The 19,638-nt window shown below is 45.3% G+C and overlaps 1 protein-coding gene across 2 annotated transcripts in view; it reads right to left on the minus strand.

Annotated features, from left to right (window-relative positions):
• LOC147724873 (microtubule-actin cross-linking factor 1, isoforms 6/7-like) overlaps positions 1-19,638 on the minus strand; it is a 540,420-nt gene that overhangs the window by 348,931 nt on the left and 171,851 nt on the right. The window contains exon 1 of one of the 2 annotated variants that reach the window (XM_086966402.1): positions 13,018-13,759. The exons of the other annotated variant lie outside the window; for it this stretch is intronic. The gene's annotated coding sequence lies outside the window, so the exon portion shown is untranslated. Of the gene's footprint in view, positions 1-13,017; positions 13,760-19,638 lie in introns of those variants that run through there. 2 annotated transcript variants of the gene reach the window in all.

Consider the following 19,638-nt stretch of genomic DNA (forward strand, 5'->3'; position numbering starts at 1 on the left):
TTCCTCTTTTGATGTTCCACAGGTCCAGAAGTGTTCTGAGTTGGGGTTGTGTGTGTGGGTAACTACTAGCCCCTCCCTAAGCAATAGAGTAAACGTTTCCAGGGATAATCCTCCCCACTTTTGCAGCATTTCGTGTGTGCCTTACAAAAATAAACACAGGTCCCCTCTCGCCCTAATCCAAGATGGTGAAACTCATCTCCCCTTGTTTAGACTCAGTGTGCCCACCCCAGAGAAGGCACCAAGGAAATGAGCAACTCCTCGTCAGTGGGGTTGCTCATTCTTAAAATCCATCCTGGGAGCACCTCCTTCCCCACTGTGAGTGTAGCCTGGCTTACAGAAGGAGCTAAAAAGGGGTCTGTGCAGGTTTAATCTGACATCTGCCTGTGTTAGGAGAAGCCCCTTTGGAGCTAATTTAGTGTCAGGGCACTACCCAAATGCTCATCCTGTTGGAGGAACAGAAAACTCCTCACACCCAAGCCTTTGCTCCATCTCTGGGAGCAGTTTTACACCTCATTGCTGATTAAACACTCAGAGGGCTACAGTGGGAGGCTAATGCACATTAGCCTCCATAGGCTCTAGGCCGGGAAAAGGTAACTTTCTAAAAGTACCTCTTCCTTAATATATATTATTATTCTGACTCCCTAGTGGGAGATTACATTATGAAATTTGTAATGGCATCCCAGACGCTCTAGGACAGACATTGCTGAGACCTTCACAACATATTATGAGTCACAATACCAATCAGTGACGAGCAGGACAAAAGAAGAGAGTGTGAAATCGCTTTGCAATATATTGCTGCCAGAACTCTCCAGAGGACAGAGAAACTGTAGATCAGGAGATGACAAAGGAGGACATAGAGGGGGCCATCAGGGACCTACAATCCGGGAAGGCCATGGCTCCAAAAGGGCTTTGCGAAGAATTCTTTAAAATGTGTGGCAACGGAAGTTGCGCAACAGATGCTTGATATGTTCCACACTGCACTGCAAGATGGGAAACTGGCAGAGGACCCGAGAATGGCTACAATTGTGGTAATTCCAAAAGGTGCTAGCGAACCGGCTTGGCCCCATTATTTCCGATATGGTCCATCCGAATCAATCGGGATTCATGCTCCAGAGAAGCAAGAGATTGAACCGTAGACGACGATTTGGTGTAATCCATGTTACAGCACCGAATCAGACGGTACCTGCAGCAATAATGTTACTAGATGCCCGCATGGCACTTAATAGCATTGAATTGCCTTATCTGCAGGCAGTGTTGTCCAAACTGTGTTTTGGATCGAAATTTTGCGCATGGGTCCGCCTCCTTTATTTTGACCCAAAAGCCAGAGTTTGGGTGAATGGGTCGGTCTCTAGATCGTTTGCGCTCCTTAGGAGTACGCGCCAGGGGTGCCCACTCTCGTCGATGATCCGGTGGAACCACTGGCAGCATGGATCTGAGGGGACCCCGTTGTCCGGGGTATCCATGTTGGGGGCGGGTAGGAGGAGCATGTGTCACTGTATGCAGACGATGTACTGCTATACGCACACAGATCGAGGCAGACGTTCCACAGACTCATCAACATACTCTGACTCTTCTGTACATACTCCAGGTACCAGATAAACATCGACAAATGTCTTATTTTTAATCTTGTCAGAAAACTCCTGCCTCTTGTGACAGAGTGCACTGCCCTCACATAATATGACAAATTCAAATACCTAGAGATGTGGATCACGAAGTCGGCTGAGGACTTCCTAAACCTAAATATCCACCCACAACTGACGAGATTACGGGAAGAAGTGCCACATTGGCAGCAGCTGCCAAAACCTCTTATGGGCTTAGCAGTCTTGTTTAAAATGATGGCCCTATCACGCCTACTATAAACAGTACAGAACACCCCAAACAGGATCCCGGATTCTTTCTTTTTGGCAATTGAGGGGGAACAGCGCAGCCTCCTGTGGGAGGAAGGAAAGCCACGTGTGGCTCTGCGCAAACTCCAGCAAGGGGGGGGGGGGTTCTTCGCAGGTGAACTAGCGACCCCAGATGTTCGATGCTATTATCTGGTGGGCCAATTAGTCAACATTAGTGGCTGGGCCTTTGCGACCCAGCCGGAACCGGAATACTGTGTTGACCGATACGTCATGGGGGGCGGAGGGTATCTTGGGCGCTATACCCCGTGAGACAGGTGAGGTACCTGTCTGCCCATACTCGCACGCTAGTTGAAGCATGGCACACGGCCAACAAGCTAGTGGGATGGGAATCCAAATTGATGCAACAAACGTCACTATGGGAAAGCGATGAGCTGGGCGACATGGGACGCCTACAGGGATTCCGTAGATGGAGCTTTATTGGTATAGACACCCTTGGGGACCTGTGGAGGAATGGAACCATGGTCACATTTGTAGACCTCAAGATAGAATATCAAATGGATGACAGAGAGCAGTTTCTGTACTTGCAACTGAGACATGCCTTACGATGCCATGTGCCAGAGGGGGAGTCGCTGCCTGAATACTCTCCACTGGAAAACCGGTTAATATTAGACCCCATGATTGATACAGCGGTTTGCCTCACATACCGGAAATTAATGGAAAACCTCCCAGACCCTCTGGGCCCACTACGGGAAGCCTGGGAGTCCGATGTGGGACAGCTGGAGGACGATGACTGACAGGAAGCGATTCAGAGCCCCAGGGAAGTGGCCATAAGGGCAAGATTCAGGTTAATTCAACTCAGGATCCCACATAGGTCATATACTTCCCGTACACTCCAACATAAGATAGGCAGATCAGATACAGACCTCTGCGCTAGGGGTGTGGGGAGAGGGGCACTTTCTTCCACATAATCTGGGCTTGTCCTAAGATCCAGAGATACTGGGAAGGAGTTGTTGGGGTAATGGCCAGGGTGGTAGGCCTGCCGGTTCACCTGAACAACAATGGCACTTGATGGGAGTCACGGGAGAGACTAGGTAGCTCACACACACAAAGACGTGGCTTATGCAGTCCTCTGGGGTGGCGAAACGAAACATAGCAAGGGCACAGGGGTGCTAGACACACTGACGCCTGCAGACATTCTAAGATAAGGAACCTGACGATAGACGTCTCTATTAGATAGATCCACACCAGAAGCTAGTAGAATTGAAAAGACAGCACCATCATATGAAACGGTATGTTTAAAAGACTTTATATAGGACAGAGAATGTCCGGAGGTATTGAGCAAGCTAGATTTACAGTATCACCATTTCTTGGCAAATTGAGGGTTTTAGTAAAGATAAATATGGGTGTAAATAGTAAACAACGAGTGAAGATAAAGGCACCGAATTTAAGGTGGGGGTGTAAAGACACAATGGGTGAGAGAGGGGAGGATGAAATGTCGTGGAATAAAATAGCACAAGACAGAAAGAAAACTAGGAGAAATCAGATAGATTTGTAAAACGTAACAGAGCCTAGGCCAATTTCATGTCCCAAGTATTGTATTGTATTGTAATTGCATTTGTATAGCGCTTACTACCCCTGACGAGGCATCAAAGCTCTTTTTCGAAGAGTAGCACGCTACTACGGGACCCTGAGAGGACTAGGGCTGAATTAGTATAGTGAAACATGTAAGTAAATTTTAAGTAGTGGATATGTTAGTCAGTTATTTGGATTCGGAAGGACAGAAGAGGAAAGAAGGTTTGTATTTATACAGCGCTTCTAACCCCTGATGGGGTGTTAAAGCGCTATTTTTTGGCGAGTAGCACGCTACTCCTGAAACCCATAAAGGATTGGTGGTAAATTAATATGGTGAAATGTAAACGTAATTTAAGTGGTGGATATTAGTCAGATATTTGGAGTGAGAAGGATATCAGAGGGATAGAAGGGAAAGAAAGGTTTGCATTCATATAGCGCCTGTTACCCCTAATGGGGTGTTTAAGCGCTTTTCTTGGGAGTAGCAGGCTACTCCGGAACCCATAAAGGATTAGTGTTGAAAATTAGTATAGTGATATATGAAGTCATTTTAGTGGTGGATATGTTAGTCAGTTATTTGGATTGAGAAAGGTTGGGGACGGGTAAAAAAGGAAAAAGGGTTTGCATTTATATAGTACTTGTAACCCTGATGAATTGAAATGCTTTGTTGGCGAGTAGCATGCTACTTTGGAACCCATAAAGGATTAGTGGTGAATTAATATAGTGGAATATTGAACTAGAGAAGACATCATGCTAGTCTGTTATTTTGATGGAAAATGATAGTGGAGGGATAGAAGAGTGAAGGATTTCTCCTTTTAGGTCATAGCAGTAGGAGGAGGCTTCTGGGTGAGTAAAAGGGTTTCTGGGGGGGGGGGAAGAGTAGAGGGAAGAGTTTAGAAAGGTTTGTTTTGGGGATTGGATTAATGAGAGAGTGGGTGTAGAGGATATAATGATAGGTTTATAGGGTGAGAGATAGGGTAGTGAATTGGAAAGAGTGGTAGAAAGTAGTTTGAGATGAGTCAAAAAGTTGGGCTAGAAGATATATTGAGAGAAGTATAGGCTGAGAAATAGGGCAGTGTTTTGGAAATGCTAAATTATAAGAAAGTGATAAATATCTAGATCCATTGAAAGTATATAGATGCATAAAGAAGGTTATTATATGCAGATTAAAGATATTGATAGAGGTAGCGGATGAGAAATAGGGTAGTGCATTGGATATGCTTTTTCGGGAGAAAAGTAAAAAACACACAGATCCAAGTACATGGAGGTACATAGATGCACAATGGAAGCAGGTACATATAGGCCAAAGACAATATTTTTTTTGTTTGTTTTTATAACAACATAATTATTGTACATATTTATACAAAGCAATATACAAAGATAAGCACATATCTATAGTGAAAATAAATGCTTATATACAGAGGAACAAATACATAGGGTGGGTATTAATGAATGGGAAAATGGGCCGCATTCCTGGCCCTGGTGCCGACCAGTCTCGAACAGGTTCTAACAGGCACTCACCCTTGTCCTCTCCACCCATAGCTTTGACGCCCGGGCTGAGATGCCCTAAGTCTTAGTCGTTTATAGCCCAAGTAGTCAGGTGACCACTTCAGCCAATGGGAACCCTAGCCCTAACACTATCCAATTACAGCACAAGCTCTAAAATCTAGAACCAATAGGAGATTAGGACCTTACAGCCAATCTTAGCCCTACTCCAAGCACCCAGTCAGTATCAAAACCTTAATCTCTACGTCCAATAGCGGCCCTAGCCCTACCAGTAGTCTCAACCCTAGACCAAGCAACTCCCAATGTTTTCCCACCCAGAATCCCCTGCAAACCTCACATCTGGCCCAAAAATTAACCTCCCCACACACTTCTGCGTGGGAAAGCTGAGGCACCACCAGGCCAACACAAACCTCTCACCACCTAGGGTACACTCGCTCTCAAAGATAATTTGATTGTAAATTAATACTGACTAATTCCAACTGTTTCCATTAATCCTCTTTCCATCCCAGCAACAATGGCATTTGATTGCTTCGATTCTTTTGCCGCGTCACGGTTTCTCAACTCTCTATCTTCTGTGAATTGCTTCTGAACTTTGCCATCTAACTCTACGCTGACTCATATCTAGAACCACTCCAATTTAGTTTAGAAATTCTTTGAGTAGTCTCAGAAACTATGAAAAGATCTTACACAACTCTCAAAGTCTCAGGCCATTACTTTCTGTAATTTTGGTAATGTCTTGTGTACAAAGGGGCCAAAATTGAGAACCATTTAAAAAAAGAAATAATGAATAGTAAATTAGTAGTATTCTGCAATCATTTTTGTTCGTATTTATTGATTTGCCAAGCTCTCTGATGTCTGTGAGTTTGTTCGCAATTTCTGATACTTCAAAACAAATAAATAAGGAACAAGCAATTACAACTAGAATGCAATTAAGCTTGCTACTTGTCTGCTAATTGAACATATGCACAACTTGGCATCAGTGTATATTTGTAAGAGGGAGAATAGGAGCCTGTACCTGACAATGCGAATGCACCTGAAACACTGGGTGTGAGCTGGTGGCACAATGGTTGTATGGTCGCAGCTATGGAACAAACTGTCTTCCCATTTTCTGTCTCTCTCTAACCATCTAGATTTCCGTAGGAGCCTGAAAACGTGGCTCTTTCCCAAGTAATCTCCCTCTCACCCACTTTTTTCCCCCTACAATGGTTAATTGCTGTTTCTCTGCCAAGCGCCCGAGACCTTTTTGGTGAATTGTTGCGCTATATAAAAGCTTTTGACATTTGACATTTGACATTTGGTTGGACACGGATAATGGTACAATAGTTGATTGATGGGTGCAGAGGCAGTGTCTGCCTGGTAAAGAAGTTTATTATTACCAGTAGAACGGGGCTATCTGTACTTTTGTAATATTAAATTGTATATATTACGTAGGATTTTGCAATCCTTTTAAGAAAACTGGTCTCCAATTTCTTTATAAAAGGCTACTTGTGACTCACCCATATGGCTGTTACAAAGAAATAATGTAGACACTCTTATTATAGTTGAGTTGTGATGTCACAACGCCTGCTGGCAGAGCCAGCAGCCAAGGGGAAAGGCAGGTCAGGTCACATTGCTAGAACCAACAGCAAACAGAAAACACACACAATCATAACATCAAATAACAAGTGTCCACAGTAGGAGCAGCTGTGCATGGACAAACAGGAAATGCCCACAATCCGACCCCCTAGAACGAAAAAGAGCAAATCCACCCATACCAATCACCAGAGTACAAATAGCAATGAGACTCATTACTAACACCTTAGCACAAATACCAGATGGTTAAAAACAACCACATGTGTACGGATAACAAATACACACACTTCTACCATAATTTGAAAATGTCTACATTTCTAGCACCCAGACATTGCTAACCCCATCACCTTCCACAAATAAGGACTCATCACAGTAACTGTGCACCCGCACCTTGAAACAAGGCTTCAATATTCTCCAGTAGCACCTTTTTTCTTATTTGCATGCGTCAAACATGTTTGACTAAATTATGCCTCAAAGAAATTGTATCCAAAGTTGTTCCAAAAGTTTAGCAAAACATTTTTTCAAGCTGCAAAATTTCTGTGCACACTTTATCTTGAAAGCAAGCAATCTCCAATCTTGTTTTCACGTTTCTCCATGTATTTGCTTATAATCAGGGACCATTCTGAGAAGATTATATGTAGGCCAATAAATAAGAAAGTAGCCCCCTGGGAGAGAGGATGAAGGGCAGACAAGCAGGGGAAATAACAGCTAAATTCAAAGAACAAGAACAATCTGCCCCCTATGATTTATAATAAGGCTCAAAAAGAGTCCTCAATTCACATAAAACAGCGATAAGCCCACAATAACCAGAAACAGAAACAACTGATGTCAGGACAAGAACTTATATGAGGATAGTCACATTTTATTTCCTTTTTCCTTTATAAAATATCATTTTTTTACAAACAGAAGGACCAGATTTACATAACACAAGAATTAATGATAAATCACAGCTTAGTTCAGACAGCATCCCACACACCCCAGAACAGGTTCAAACATACTACTCAACAAACAACCACATACTTCATACATACACCAACTCCAAAAGTTCTGACATACTCATTCATTCATAAATCATCACATCCATTATGCTTCAGTAGCCAGATGTTATACATATGTAGTGTCCTGAATAGTTTCCAAGCTCAAGATCGGAGACTAGTTGACCCGATATCAGGACAAAACAATGCCGACGCGCGTTTCGGTGAAAGGCCAGGTCTAAGGCCACACCTTCTTCAGGGCACACTGGAGAGGGGAGGGGGACGAAGAAACGATATGTGTATGAAATCAATTCCGAAGAAACGCGAGGTTCTCGTGCACCTCAAGAATTAGTAACGAAGAGTTAATATCCTTGAAAGATTTCCAAGGTGGAGGTTCCAGATGATCAAAGGACCCGGCTCGGGGTCGATGTTTCCGGCAGTGACACACCCTTATTCTGCGGCAGGAGGCAATACTAATTCACTAGTGATAGCGGAGAGCTCAGGTCCAATACCAAACGGAATCTGATATGGTTCAAAGGTAGAACGTTCATTCAGAATGTACCGGATAAACCATGCGTTCGTTTTCAGATCGGCTCCTTAAAATCAGTTGAAAAGGGCCAGAAGCAGTCAATCATTCCGGTGTACGGTAACTGTCAGCCTTTCTTGTCTGGACATCAGTTGTTTCCGTTTCTGGTTATTGTGAGCTTATCCTGTTTTATGTGAATTGAGGACTCTTTTTGAGCCTTATTATAAAATCATAGGGGGCAGATTGTTCTTGTTCTTTGAATTTAGTTGTTAAGATTATATGTAGGCCCAAATTGTTGGATTTGGGAAAATTATGAACACAGAAACACTGGCAGTAACACAAACTGAGTGTACATCTTACTGCATTTCATGAGAGCTCTTGCCCAAATAGTAAAGGTTTTGCATCAATCAAGCATATAAACAAGTTTGAACAAGTTATTCATATGGATATTTTAGTCTTAGATGGGGACAATCCTCTTTTAGAAAGCCATGCTTTTGTACTGTACACTGTCCGCCAAAGGGTTTCTGTTGCTGGGGATTTTACCTAGTTGTAAACTGGACGAAGTAAACATGAAATCGTATTGTCCTTGGCCTCAAACAATGTCTTGGGCGTCGTGATAGGAATTCCAGACCACTGAGCACAGCTGCCAAATTAGCGTACAGGGAGCTAATATCCCCCATGCTCCATTTCACTACAGCTAACACACCCAAGTACACCATCCAAGCAGATCAATTTCGAACCCACTATCCTGATAAGCTGCATACAGCCTCAAGGCCACCATCCTGATAGTTCAGACAGAACCTCAAGGCTGCATACAACCTCAACGTCAAAAGTGTTGTGCGTTGCTTACAGCCTCACAGGCCGCATCCCTTCGGGGAACTAGGGTATGCACTGTTTCAGCACAATTCAACGTCAGCGGCACAATGATGGAAAAGCTACTGGTGGCAAATACAACACAGCACAACAAGACTGTCGTTTTTGGATCAAGAAGACTGGGAATATACCCGTGGGACCCTCACCGGGCCGAAACACAACATCTATTTGTGCAACAGATCCTCCATTTTACAAAAAGATACCAGCCCTTGTAAGTAGTTGAAGTGTAAGTATGAGTAACAGAAACGTGACTGGATATTTACAGAGAAGTGCTCATCACAAGCCAACAAGCATCAATTGTATTGTTTTATGCATAAAACAATCTTTCTTTAAAAGCAGTACATGGTTAAAAAATGGTGAATTTTAACTATCTCACGGGTAGCATACAAAGCTATTAAACAAGTAGAAGTGTACCGTATGCAGAATTAACAACAGTTCAGGCACGTGCCTTGGCACAACCAGCAACATTGCAAACTCAATCTCAGACTCTTATCACCCTTACAGACCGCATCCTTACAAAGCCACCAATCTTACAGACACCACTCCAACAGTCAACAAAACCATCCATCAGCCAAACAAAATCCAACACTTTACCACCACGATAACTTTAACAGACACATACCAATACAGTAACCACAATCTCATATATGACATCCTAGCACAAGAACCGCCCCAGCAAGCAAATTTAGTGATACAAAGTACTAAGTAAAAAAAAAAATAACAAATCACCCCACGTGTTGTCCCAGCACAAGTAACACCCTCAGTGGAATGATTTGTTGAAAACAAATACGCTTGAGATATCCAGGCAGAATCAATAACCTCACAAGCATCACCCTAGCACTGTGAAAAACCTTACAGCGACTCGCACACACTGGAAGCAACAACCTAACAGGTATTTACTGGCTGCACTGGGATGCGAGACAATTAATGCCAGTGCAACCAACACCTCTAAATGTACCATTCTAGAACAAGCGCAAAGCATTATCTCCTTACAACATCATAGACGTCATCCAATAAAACCAATCACCTAACAAGCACAATCAAAGAAAACCTACATTTCAAAGGCACCAGCGCAGCAGAACAACTCCTCGCAGGCATGATTAAACCAGTTGACAACTTGTAATGCAATACCAAAGCACAGCTAAACTACCAGAACAAACAGTTACAGCCTATAACTATACAACACAATTATACCTCAGCAACACCATCAAAGTGAAACCAACATCCCTGCACAGCAAAGAATCTCACAATCTCATCACAGCATAGCCAGGCAATCATTGTTGCCACCTAATCACAGCCAGGTATCCCAAACAAAAAGCAAAAAATCACCCAATACTTGAACAACAACTTGTTCGGCATACCTTGCATGACCGGTTCACATGCAGCCTATCGTCACCCCCAACTGTGTTTTTGCCCTATTCCACCACCAGCACGAGTCTTGAATCAAAGTCAGGATTTCAGCTTCGTCAAACCTCCAAAGGCACCAGATCACTCAAAGAGCTTTGCAGACACCATGTTAGCATGCGAAACAACCTCACATATGTCATCTTAAGATAACCACATACCTCAGGTGTCAACCCAGCACAGTCAACCACCTCCCATGCACCATCCAAGCACATCCGATCTCCTTACTGGCACTTCACATGCACATGCAATAAACAGAAAGCCATGATCAAAGCAAAACCAGCAATATTGCAGGCACAATGTCAGTGCAACTACCAACACAACAGTCATAGTCCCAAAAAAAGCCAAGAACAGTCCCAGAAAAATAAACCAATTAGCACAACCAAGGAAAACATAGCAACCTTGCGCATGGAATCAAAGCAAAATCAACAACAGCAATCCCATCCTAACAAAAGCAGCATCTGCTCCCAAAGCAGCATATCATCACATCTGAAAACTTCACACAAGCGTAGCTTCTAAGTGACCCAATGTCATGTGTGACACCCTCATTCAGTCCTGATGTTTAACGAACAGCCTTTTACCTGCTGAGACTTATAACCCCAATCACGAATGAGAAATATAAAGCTGCAAGTGCTAGAGTGCACATCACTGAAAAGATCAGGCAGGGTATGTTCAATTGGTCAGTGATGTCACAGGCACCATCAGAACAAGAACCTGGCATGCACTAACCAGGACAGCCAACAACTTCATAGACAGCACTGCAGCGCACTTACCAACCTCAGCCGTACGTTCATTGTAGCTCACAGACTCTTACCCCTAGATGCATCAACGTTGTCATTTGCGATTCCTTAATTGCGAAAAATAAGGAATCGCAATTAAGGATTCGCAAATGGCAATGCATCATTAATTTCGCAATTTTTTGGGGATTCGGTAAAAATCGCATTTTTTACCGAATTCCAATAAAATTGCGATTTCCAAAAAGCGAATCCGATATTCCCATTCATTCCTATGGGCTGAAATGCCCATAGGAATGAATGGGAATTGCGAATTCGCAATTTCGAATCGGAATGCATCAAAGCCTTTCAAGGGTGGAGAGGGGGGTCCAAAGGACCCCCCCCCTGCACTCATGAAATGCACTTTTTCATGTGAGTTACATACACACATGTCCTAAGGACATGTGTGCCTGTAACGTACACGTTTAAAAAATGCATTTTCATGCGTTTTTAAACATTTTTGCAAATTACCACGAAGTTCAACTTCGTGGTAATTTGCATTTGCAATTTTGGAAATCGCAAATGTTTTGGGGATGATGCATTGCTGTTAAGGAATCGCAAATGTGCGATTCCTTAACAGCAATCGCATTTTTTTGGAACTCGCAAAAAAAGCGATTTCCAAAAAATGCTTGATGCATCCCAGTAACCAATTTAGGAAGTGCAAAAGGCCGATTTATGCGAATCGCACCGTTTGCACTTCCTAAAACGGTTGATGCATCTGGGCATTAGGCACTGCTCACACAAGGCTAACAACCTCACAAGCACTTACAAAGCAAACGCCTCAATGGTTACATCTGAGAATCATCAACAACCTAACCTGCAACATCCTCTCACCAACAAAAAACCCTGACATCACAGCCCTAGTGCAGCCAACAACCTCACTATCGACTTCCCAGCACAGCTAACTAAACACAAGCCTAGCAAAGCCAACAGTGTCACAGGCATAATCTTGGCAAATCTTCCAAAGTCACAGAAACCAAGCTGGTGCAACAACAAGTTCACAGACACCAATCCAGCACAAACAACATCATCATAAGCAATAAATCAGCATGGTCACAAAGACATGGGCGCCATTCATTTACACAGCCAACAACCTTAAGGCATCTGCTCAGTTTAAATACCAAACTCACAGAGGCGATTAAAGGAAAACCAGCAACCTGGCGGAGGGAAACCATCTGAACGCATTCATTTACAATTTCACACATACCACAAGTGCGCAGCCAACATCCAAATATGCTAGTACAAGTACAGGCCTTACAGACACCATCCCATGTCAGAAGAGTAAACAGCCCCAGGAACACCATATAAACGATGCATGGAACAACCTTATAGACACGTACGTCAGCATAGCTCAAATTTACCTACTCAACAACTGCACAACAATTGAAGCAAAACTCCCAACCTCACAGCCATCATTCAAGCACATTCAACATCTTCACATGCAGTATCACGGCACTTAAGGCAATCTTACTGAACACTTTTCCATCTCAGTGAACGTCCGGTCCACAATCCTGGCAAAGCCATCACAAGCAGAATCCCAGCACAGACAACAGTCTAACATGCTCCACCAGAACACAGCTAATAACATTGTAGTATTTTCTTATTCCACGTCGTGCAACCTTAGACACCACCCCACCTCAATTAACAGCATCTCATACACCATGGAAACAGACAATCACCCTGGTGCATCTTACTCAATCCTGTCAGCTAGCATTCTCCTTCACTCTCCACTGACTGACAGCAGAGTGTTTCTTGCCACTTCTGTCCACCACCCCTGTAAGAGATGCTGACAAAATAAAGACACATCGAATTCCACCGCCGTTTCCTCCCATATAAGTAAGAAGCACCCCCACCCCTCATCAAAACCTGGAAGAGCCCATAATGAATGAGCCATCAAACCAAACCACCCAAGAGACGTGCTACCATCACACTGCACTCAATGAAAACCAAGACAAGAAACTTAGTACACAAACCGCGCAGATCCCAACAGCCTCTCCGCCAGGTCAGTGTTGGGTGGACAGCTGCGCCCATGAATTTATCCAGGCTGTGTCGATCCTGTGTCCGGCACCCAAACTCGTATCCGGTGTTAGTTGAACAGTATGAAAACGCACATAAATTCAACTATGTTTCCAATAAACCACCCCAGCGTGGAGGCAGACAATTCCAATTGCAGCATTGAGGCTCCGAGGCATGGTCTCCGCAGAAAGTGTCCCAGAGTGAATCCGGACGCCCCTCTAACACCCAAGACCCCCGGAGAGTCCAGGGCAGGCCTGCACCCGGTCAGTGACCAGTAGTTCAACAGCACTCAGAACAGCAAGGCGCGCTGTAAGACTCCGCGACTCTGCAAACACTCCGAACCACAAGTCTGGAGCAAAAAGTGACACACTGATTCAAGCCACCCGCGCTGCTCCAAAAATGAAACCGTAGCAACATGAGGCTCCGCCAACTTCTGGGGTCATCACAAAGGCCTCTTCGGAGACAAATCCCTTCCGCTGCACTTGGAAGGCGCTGGCCTGTCACAAATCGGATTTTCTACTTACAGAGGCAGGTGGGGAGTCCCTGGAAAAGGCAAGGTCCTGTTTGTTCTTCTTGGCTCATATCCATCGGGGCGTCGGACCCACGCTGGGTAGAAATGGAGGTGTGAACGGAAGGAGGGCCTGTGGTGAGCTTCGCCCCGCACCAGTTTTGGGGGTGTCCTCTCATCCCCGAGCAGTGGGCTCCAAAGGTACCAAGTTTAGCGCTCCCGGTTGCCCTGGAGACAGGTGCGGGATGCGGGTCCGTGGTACCCCTCTGCCCTGCGATGCCTCGGGCCTCGCATGCCTCTTCCTCGCTCGCCCCTCTGTCCCAACTCCCGCACGGCGGGAGGACAGCGGACCCACGCCGCACACCCCAGTAATACAATAAGCCTCTCCGGCTTAACCCCCGGCTCGCCGGAGACCAGGCGTGGTTGCCCGGGAAACTCGGTGGGCTTTCTGAAGTATCCTGTGGTGGTGACGGGACGGGGGAGGGGGCAGCGGGGGCTGGGGGTGACTGCTCGGCAGTTGGTGGAAAGAGGGGGATCATTTCCCAGCAGAGGAACAGCGCAAACAGGAGCCTCTTCCACAGAAGAGCGGGGATGGGAGTTTGGTGAAGATAGCTATGAGTCAACTTGTCCCTGACAAAAGATGCCCAAGGGCGCACCGTGCGTCAGAGGTTACACGGTACAGGGTCAACTTTACAGTTCTGCTCATCGCACACGGTCACTCTGTGCTCGACCTCACCAACGCAAGGCAGCAGGAGGGGGAGGGTGTTACTGCAAACTTACTGCACTGGGAACATCTTGATATCAGACTAAATATCTTGTTATTCTTCATTCACTTGAGCCTCTTTTCATGGGGCAAAATATGCCACGCTTTCATGTTTACAAAAATACAGGCATGCCTCAGACATGCCAACCCTCCCTATTTAGGCGTGAGACTACTGATTTCAAGGTTAGTCTCCCGCCTCCCGATTCCTGCAAGCAAAAACCCGATTCGTCTGGGGTTTCAGCTGACAGGGCTTGGTATTGTGTAAAGTGTTAGTTTTTCACCCCTTCTAGAGCCCCTGCCTTGCAACTCTGACTATTGCTGAACAAAGTGTCATAGACCTGTGAAGTACTGGGGGGGGGAGGGGACTGCCAGGCCAGTGCACTACACTTGCATCACCCTCTCTCTGCCTGCCATTGCGCTCCATGCTTCTAAAAGGTAAGAAAAGAACGTGCGTTTCAAATGTCCGATCCTGCAGCAGCCACTTCCAAAGCCCATACATGACTAACCCGATTCACGGCCCCGTTCTCCCGATTTTTTTTTTTTAATCTCCCACTTTGCTCTTCTGAAATGTTGGCATGTATGATGCCTACTCACACGTAGGGAGGAGGTGGGGGGAGGAGGGGCTTTGAGTTGGCCGGGTCCTTAAAAGCAGGTGCAGGGACGGGTCCCTAAAGGGCTTGCCAGTTTTTCCCTCATCCTCGGGGTGAAAAAACATCTCAATTCTGCAGCAGGACCACTGCTCAAAGCCTTTGATGCAACTTCAAAAAGACTCGTTTTAGTTCTTTCACAGTTTTATCATTTCTGAACTGAAGCATTTTCAATATTATATACCACAAAGCCGTAGTTGTTGCTTATTTATCTTATGCGTCTAACAACCATTGACAAAGCCAATAGTCCTGGCTTGTTGTAGGGGTAACATTACTTGTGTTATATATCTGGAGGCAATGACAGAAGCAGAAAAATACAGTCGGGAGCCACACTATGCTGAACACAGACTTTTAAGTTCAGTTTTTTAAGCAATCCCCTTAATTACATCGGTCACGCCCCTTTAAGAGACCCCTCCCCCCTACCGTTTTTTCAACCCACTTAAAGCCCCGCTGACAGGTAGGCTGCCCCCTCTACAAAACGCCCTCTCTTTCATCCGCCGAATCGTTTAGGCATAAACGAGAGGCACCCTCTTGGCTTTTTAGTCTTCAGCAGCTACATACTGGGGGCAGATTTACAATAAATGGCGCATCCCTGCAACTCAGCAGGGATGCGCCAGTTATTGTGCGCTGCAGCTCCGCCACCCTGGATGCGCCGCATTTACAATGTGGCGCACCATGGGGCAAAAATGGCACAGGTGCATCACGCATCTGTGCCGTAAAAGCGGCACCTTGCTAGAGTTGCGTCGCAAGCGCGATGCAGCTCCAGCAATGCTCTGGGGGGCTCTATCTCCACAATGCTGAGTCAATCCTTACGCCTGCTTCAAGCAGGTGCAGGGTTTTGACGCAGCATGGGCCCCAAGGTGACTGAGTGAAATCTTGTAGATTTTACTCGGCCACTTTTGGGAGGCATTCCTGCGCCGGAACGCCCGCCCCCATGTGATGGAACGCCTCCTTCTGGCGCAGGGCTTCACAACGTGACGCATCTGGGAGATGCGTCACGTAAATACCCCGCACCATGGTGCATCTTTTGCGCCGCCGCGTCACAATAGTGACACAACGGCGTCGTTAAAGAGGCGCAAGGGGCTTGTAAATCTGCCCCAGAGATTTTATGTCTGGCTTGACGGATCAGCCGTCTGCGTGATCTAACATTACAACATCACTTGTGAGCCTGGCTCCACCCAGGAGTAAGAGCTTCTCACCAAATGCTATTAATTGGCTGTTTTGTGTATCGTTTCCTCTCCTGGTAAGTGCACCACCATGCATGAGGGACTATTTTACATCTCTGAAAGTATACTGAATCACCGCACTACAAATTATGTAGCCCATTGATGCACTCTTTATAGAAAACAATATTTATTGTTTTGCATTTTCCACTGCTATAGGTTTTTTTAAAAAAACATTCTGGAGTCAAAATTCAAGCCAAACCTATTGAATTTGCCAATGCTTGTTCAGCGTATGGGTGCAATGATAAAAACAGAACTACAAATCCCAGAATGCAAACCACTGAAGCCAAACACCTATGGCCAGGGTGAAGGTGCAACACACAGCATGAGGACACAAGGCACCTATGAATCGAGCAAGCTTGAACAAATGCCAGACACGCCCCTAATTTTATATGTCACGGACAAGTGAAATGCTGCAAAGATCATGCGACCTGGAGGTCCAGTTCAAACACCAGCAGCTGGTGCATTACCTCTTTATCTGTCTCACCACCCACAGTCTCTACTATGTGAGCACCAACCCCTGTGGACAGAACCTTCAAAGCTAACAACTCCTGCAGTCTAGTTTCTCATCCCCTCAAAATGGCAGGCTGCCTCTCCCTACCCAATCACATAAAAGGAAGCCAGCCTCCTGCAGCTCTGTGTTTTAGTTGCCTGTGGTGATGGATATTCAAACAAGCTAATGAGGTAAGGTTGATATTTTTGAGTAATGTGCTGAAGGTATATGGGTGGAGATCCTTCCTAGTAGATTCATGGTCCAGTTATGGAGGTCCTGCTACCGTGGACATATTTTATTCGTTTGATGGTGGACCCTCACTAGCAAGCTAAAGTGGATTAATGATGGAGGATCTGCTGAGTGGACCAGAGGTCAGTGCAATCAGTAACAGAGCATGTCATGTTGATACCTGACACTGGCTGTTCAGCTCTGCCTGCTCATAGAATGTTGCATCCTCCAGTGGGAGAGCGCGTTCCCTTCTGGGCTTTATTTTTCCTCTCAAAGTTTTTATTAAGGTTTTCAGAAAGAAACGGTTTTCACATAGAAACTGACACAATCAGTGCATTTTGTTAAATCTTTACAGGCATTTAGAAGAGTAAAGCAAAAACACAGCAAGATATGAATGCAGTCCAGAGTGTTGACACTGCTGAAACCTAAAACGGAACCTTAACAGTGGCGGCTCGCAAAGGTAATACGGTGGGGAGGGGGGCAGGGCTGGGGTAGTGGTGTCCGACATACGACAGCAAAGGTTAACATAAATAAATAAACATCTGCAGTTGTATGCCTTACTCCACTACCCCCCCCCCACCCAGCCCTGCCTCCGCCCGCCTTCCCACCCCACAGCGTTACCTTTGCGAGCTGCCACTGAACCTTAAGCATACACAGCAAAACTCCCAAATCCCTCTGGGACACCCAACTTCGATCCAACTAATACGAATCACACACCCCCGCCCCCACCACCCCCTGAGCTCCGCTCGCCACTCGTATCCGATACCCAGGGTTGGGTTGAGATCAAAAATCGGCCCAGGCACACCCAAAAAAAGTGGCCCAGGCACACCCAAAAAAAGTGGCCCACATTCGAGTATTGCCTTTCTGAAAACACTGCTTCAGCAAAGTTTTATGAAAAGAAAGGGTGTTAGGGGCATGTTTTATTAACTTCACTTAGTTTAAAAAAATGCACAGATTTGTTCACACTGCTGAGCCACACATGAATGCAAGTGTGACCACTTCTGCTTGGGCTCCCTGCCTCTGCTCAATCAGCATACATAAATGGGCCGGCCCTGCAAGAGAAAGGTAGTGGTACCTCCGCCCATCTGCCTCTAGAAAGGCCACTCAGGAACCCACTGGACTGTTGGCAGCATCCTAACAGCACAGACAGCCCCCAGGCTGCCCAAAAAAGCAGCCCACAGCAAAACTCGGCTACCGACCCTTCGGCCATTTCCCAAGTGCCTTCCCAACTGCATTACCAATCCGATTACTGCCGATACCCCATTCAGTTCCAGGTGTCCATTTGGTAAATAAACGCTCCCCACACATCTTCAAACATTATGGGTTGAGGCTGTAATTTATATATGCCCTTTTCATACGTGGCCAATTTAAACAGTTTTGACTTCCCTTCCAAGTGTGTGGGCGCCCTAGAGGAGTGCCAATAACATAGAATACAGATACTGCTAGAGTCAGAGCTGTGGACATCACCTTTTCCATAAAGGTTGTTGCAACTTCCACATCCGACATATGGTGCAAGAGGGCTAGCTTCCTTAAATCGATGAAGGAGAATAGCCTGGTATTGTTGAGAATGAGCCAAATGTCCACCCAGTAAGTGGCAAGATGCAGGCGGAGCCATAGAATATGATACAGATCTCCACACTGTTCCATACATCTCCAACACCGGTCATCTGGGGAGAGTCTAGCTCTCTTTAGATTGCATGGGGTCCGGTACCAGCTATGCAATATTTTAAAGTCAGTACATTTCAGCCTGGCTTCCCACAGAGATAGGTCATGTGTGTCCAAGAGTTATTTCCAGTCCTCTGTCTCGAATTGTAAACCTAGCCTGTGTTGCCAGAAGGCTTTAGGATCATCCCAGTAGTGGTAGAATACGAGTGGTGAATCAGTATTTGGAATATACTAGTAATGGACCCTTTTGCCATACCCCAAACCTATATGTATTTGCAAATCTGGGAGTTCTGCACTGTGGTCTGATTGAGTCCTTTAAATACTGTTGGTGCCACTATTTTCAGATCTGTGATTCAGGGTGAGCAAATCCTGCACAAAGGACCTGGAAGAACTTGAACACACCCTCTTTATATAGGTCATCAATTAAGGTCATGCCCTCTTTATCCAAGTCTGCCATCTAATTTAGGCCCAGATCTCTGTGCTGGGGTGAATGTTTGACATTGTTCAGCATTCTGTCCACCAATTGTTCTTTTTACATTTGTTACCCAGAGTGGAAATGGTATGCCCATATTTGGGACCCGTGCTCTCCATGCCACTGGAGCCAAGCTAGCATAAATGATGAGAGGTAATATTCCAAAACCACTCCCAATATGCTTGTTTCTGGTACAGGGAGGACATAGCCAGGCAGTTTGAGCTTGACTGTTCCCATGGGGAGCAGGGTCAAGACTGATTTGCATATGGCTGGATTTAAACAGGAATGGTATGGGGAGCAAAGCAAAATGATGGATTTAGGCACAGATCTCCGTATTGGGGAAAATGATTGACATTCTTCAGCATTCGGTCCATCAATTATTCTTTTTGCATCTAATTGGAAGTCACAATATATGTATAACAACAAACAAGTGGCGGATTTGCTCAACACGATCAGCACATCATAGAATTTCTCCCTTGTTATGATTCTGATTAATGTCAAATGATTTCACTCTATTAGAGTGCAAGTCTGATGTGGTGCTCATCCACCTTTAGCACCAATCTACGATCATCTACCCAC

Source organism: Lissotriton vulgaris, chromosome 4_1 (assembly GCF_964263255.1).
Source record: "Lissotriton vulgaris chromosome 4_1, aLisVul1.2, whole genome shotgun sequence".
Classification (NCBI taxonomy): domain Eukaryota; kingdom Metazoa; phylum Chordata; class Amphibia; order Caudata; family Salamandridae; genus Lissotriton; species Lissotriton vulgaris.